This window comes from Rhagoletis zephyria, unplaced genomic scaffold (genome assembly GCF_001687245.7).
Source record: "Rhagoletis zephyria isolate East Lansing unplaced genomic scaffold, Rhagoletis_zephyria_1.1 Rzeph_scaffold_02960, whole genome shotgun sequence".
NCBI classification, from domain to species: Eukaryota; Metazoa; Arthropoda; class Insecta; order Diptera; family Tephritidae; genus Rhagoletis; species Rhagoletis zephyria.
Genome location: NW_016160044.1, coordinates 55,852 through 60,701, shown reverse-complemented (window position 1 = coordinate 60,701; position 4,850 = coordinate 55,852). Strand labels below are relative to the sequence as shown.

At 36.1% G+C, this 4,850-nt stretch overlaps 1 protein-coding gene across 8 annotated transcripts in view; it reads right to left on the bottom strand.

The window, feature by feature from the left end:
* Positions 1-4,850, bottom strand: part of LOC108368122 (uncharacterized) — a 54,751-nt gene that overhangs the window by 3,247 nt on the left and 46,654 nt on the right. The gene's annotated exons all lie outside the window — the stretch shown is intronic.

Sequence of the window (4,850 nt, the reverse complement as noted above, 5' to 3'; positions counted from 1 at the left end):
TCGGACAATAACCACGCCCACATCTCATATAACGGTAATTTGGAGAAATACGAAATCTTCGACAAATCAGTAAATATTAAAGCCAATTTATTCAAAATTGATGCTTGCAACAATTCCTTACCAGGAAATACGTCTATAATAAAATTTTGAAAAATGGGCGTGGCACCGCCCACTTATGATCACATATATGTATCTCGGTAACCGTTCTACCAATTTGTACCAAACTCGGTATTTTTATTGTGCTTGCTACATAAAGGCAAAACGATGAAAATTATTGAAATCGGACTAAAATTATGGCTTTTCATGTAACGGTAAATTTTAGAAATGCTTTAAACGTCAATATTTTGAAATTTAAGGACGCTAATTTACTCAAAATTGATACACCTGGGCTTACCATGTAGCGGTAGCTTTCGGAAAGGTGAAAATCATATATTTAATATTTGTGCCGGGTATTTAATGTTCGGCTCCGCCCGAACTTGGACTTTCTTACTTGTTTTATTTTGATATCGGTTTATATTTACCCGTGCCGCCGGGGCTTTGGGGTTTTCCAAGCATTTTACATGGGGAAAATCATTTTTTTCGTAGAATTGCTATAAAATCGTTAGAAATAAATATTTTTGATCGAATAAGACTTCCCTTCGGAAGTCTTCAAGGAATAACTCAATGATGCTTATTTAACTTAAATTTAAATTTTAAATTAGGTGTGTTTTAATAACCGATAATCCTATCTGTTACATACAAAAGTTAATTATTTTAAGTTTTCATAACAACATCGCACAGGAAGGGCTCAATGGATGTGTTTAATTCTTTTTTGGGTTCTACTCCATTATTTCTGTGGGTATTTGAAAATTTAAAACTATTTAACAGGGACGGAAAATAACCAATACTTTTTAATTTGAACCAAAAAAAAAACAAGTTGTAATCGTCGCAAAACAATTTTAACTATACTCACGTATTTGTGTTCGCACGTCCTACTGGAATTTACAATGATTTTTAGTTTTCGAGTTTAATCAATAAAGATTAAAAATAATAACTAATATTTGAGCTTAATTTTTTCGCTCAAAGGAAGTTATTAATACTTGATTTTTATTTTTTTGATCAAAAATAATGCATCACTAGACACGAATAAAGGCGCGCTAGTGTTTTTCGCTTAAGAAAAACTTCGGCGAAGGAAGACGCTTAACCTAGTTGACGGCGAAGAAAGACACGTAATCATAGATTTATACTTGGCGAAGGACTGCCACTTCAGCACTATTCCCCAAAGACTATTAACGAAATATAACGGGTGTAATAGTATACCCGCAAACATAGTTGACCGCGAAAATAAGTTTACGCGTCCTTCTTCGCCGTCAAATATTTTAACGCGTCTTTCGTCGTCGTCAACTATGTTAAGAGTCTTTCTTCGCTGAAGTTTTTTATGCGCCTTTTTTCGCGGTCAACTTTTGAGCTCGCGCTTCTATTCGTGTCTAGTGACGAATGTTTATTTTATGATTTTTATTTTTCCGCTCAAAGATAATGCTTCTTATTATTATTATTATTTTTTGTTATAATATGTATTTATTTATTGAATCTTTCTCTCGAAACTAACAATAAGTTTTCAAATCTTACAAACTACCATTAACTGTAAAATTTCTGCGGCAATGCTTAGAAATTTTTGCATTTTTTTAAATATATATTTATTGTAGTTATTGCAGCTGTTGCGGTTGTTGCGAATGTCGGAATGTACAAGATTCCGAGCGCAGGATCGCTGGATATCGTGCTGGGCAGACGGTCTGAAAGGACGAGTTCCAGAGCCGCACGGCCTGGGCAGGTGGAAAGGACTGATTTCCACGCCGCGCCTTCGCTTCTCTATATTTAAGTAATTCTAATCCAGTAGGCTATGTTCGGTCGGAAAGGACTAATTTCCGAGCCGCACTGACACTGGTGTTGGGTAGTCGGTCTGAAAGAACGAGTTCCAGAGCCGACACTGTTATATTGCGGATATCCACATATATTATATTGCTCATCATTTGGTAATATCGGAGAAATCTTTTCTTTTTAGTCTTCTTGCATATCTCGTCCTAAGAAGATCTCTCGCTAGCCGATTTGGGTGGTCCCTTAACCGTACTGTGTAACTGGTGCTTAGCCCTCTTATGTTCTCATGCACCGTATTTACATTAAGATCTTTGTGTATATTAGTATTTTTTATGTTCCACGGTGCTCTGCATATGGCGCGTAAAATTTTCGACTGCACGGTTTGAAGCCTGTTCAAAATGGAACTGCACGCTGTGCCCAAAGCCCAATTCCATATGTCCAACATGGTTTAATCATCATATTAAAATTCAACATCTTGTTTTCTAGGCTTAATTTAGATTTGTGTCCTATAACTCATTGAAGGCTTGCGCTTGTTTTAGTTTCGCTTGAGAAATTTTGTTTTCTATATGCTTTTTCGAGGTTAGACTTCTATTTAGTGTCATCCCAAGGTATTTCACACTATCTTTTTGTGGTATAGCCTTGCTATTTATTTTTAGTGGTGCACAAGTTTCTTTCTTCAGAGTAAATGTTGTCTGAACACACTTGCTCTCGTTAACCTTTATCATCCAAGAACCTAGCTATAGCTCTAACTTTTTCAAATATTCTTGCAGTTTTTAAGAAGCCTCTTTAGGGTCTGAACTATTGCTTAGGATAGCTGTGTCATCAACAAACGTTGAAATGGTTAGAGTTTCATGAGTTGGCAAATCACGCGGGTATTTTACGTACAATATTGGTCCTAGAACACTGCCTTCAGGGACACCTGCATATAAAGGGTGACTTTCCGTTCTAAAGGAATTCTGCATGACTCAGAAGTTTCTCCCCAGCAGAAAGCTTTCCAGAATTGCATGCGTATTTGCAGGGAGTGAAACCTTTAGTTTGTATATAAGGCCATCATGCCAGACTTTGTCAAAAGCTTGAGAGATGTCTAAAAATATACCGGTGCAGTATTGCTTCCCTTCGAAGGCTTTTCTAATACAAGAAACAATTCTATTAACTTGTTCCACAGTTCCATGTTTTTCACGAAAACCAAACTGATGTTGTATTATTTGGTTACTTTTTAGAGAAGGTTGCATTTTTTCAATAGAAGTTTTTCAAATATTTTGGAAAATACAGAAATCAAGGTAATGGGCCGATATGAATTTGCTACCGTCGGATCTTTGCCCGGCTTTGGCTCCATAATTATTTCTGAAAGTTTCCATAAGTCGGGGAAGTGCCCCAACTTAAACGTGTTATTAAAAATATGTAATAAAAAACGTACGGAAGTTAGTGGTAGCTCCTTTATCATTTCACCTGTAATACGGTAGGCGCTTTATTCTTCTGAATGTCATGAACAATGGGGTTAATTAAATCTTTATTTTTCAACCGAAGCGGATTTGTGGTCAGCAGTGTTGCCAGGTCTTCGTCATGAGAAAACGTCCCTCTCGGTCTGAAAAACGTCATTTCCTACCCAAAAACGTCTTTATCAAATGTATGCACAAAGAATTGCTCTTATTAAACTTTATATGTACGGAAGGTATATTAAAATGTCATTTGCTCTGTCAGATTTAAAATTCATTCTAAACTGGTTTGAGATCATTGATATAAAAATCATTTTATACATACACTTGTGATCAGCTGATCAAATCATCGATTTTGGCTGTTTCTTTTTTGTTTATTTAATGTTTATTATTTTTTCATAAAAGCCTAGCTCAATAGATAACAAACAAACTATAAATCCACATTTCAAACTTTGTGCAAAAATTATAAAAAACCTGCAAAATTTCAGCTGGTTTTTCAACTTTTTATTCAGATTTTTTAGAATTTTTTTTTGAGTATGTATCCGGGGCAATAATGTGCAAGTTTTAAGGTTCTAAGGAATCGCGTTGATTTTTATTTATTTATTTTTTTTCTTGTAGACATTTGGTTAAGTGATCGGTTGTCGAAAATGCTAAAGTACGTTCTGTTAAGAAGGAACATAGCAATCACCCCTATTATGCAACTTTTTCGTATTTGGATTTTGCTACGAATCGTGGAAATAGTATGCTGCATTCCGAATCGTATTTTCGAAATTCGTAACAATGGCAGGGCTAAAAACGAACGAGTAAGCTTTTTTGTGTAATTTTGCACGAAAACAATTCTGTGTCGAAGGCGAAATAAAAGATGTAAATCGATGCGTGTTTGCAAGAACTATTGGTGGTGTTCATTTAACCCTTGGAGGTTCAGGGATTTTTTGTCGCCAACTGGTACAACTAGGTCTGTGCAGACCTACATGAGATTTGTATGGGAATACAAAGGCAGGTGTCCCAAAAGTTTGTGTAAATGTGTTTAATGCTAGTAAAAAGCCAGGGTGAACAATAAAAACATATTTTTATATTTTCTAGGTAACAATATACCCTATTTTATTTATAATAAGTAAGAAAACAAAGGTTAGGCACGACATTACACGCACGCGTACTTGGCATGTGAATGCTGTTGACACACTGGTTTTTTGCAATACATGCAATGAAATCTAGTTTTTCGCTGCTTTTTATCCAATTTATAGCAGAGCGAGCACGATGGTCGAGTTGCAGAGGAAACGGCATGGACTGGTTGATCATCTATCGGTGGGCCTGCAGCTACCTGCGAAAAAAACGTTGAACAAATGATTTTAGAACTTGAATTCAATGAATAAATACATATATGAAATGCGTACCTCTACACCGAATAACACCATTGCCACTTTGAGGTGTTGAATACCTCGTACAATTGGATTCGTTGCTCTTTGCTCCATGTGAGGAACCACCAGCTGTTCTGCCAATTCCATGAGGAATACACGTCTTCGGTCGGTCCTCTTGACATGCCCGAATTTGTCATGAATG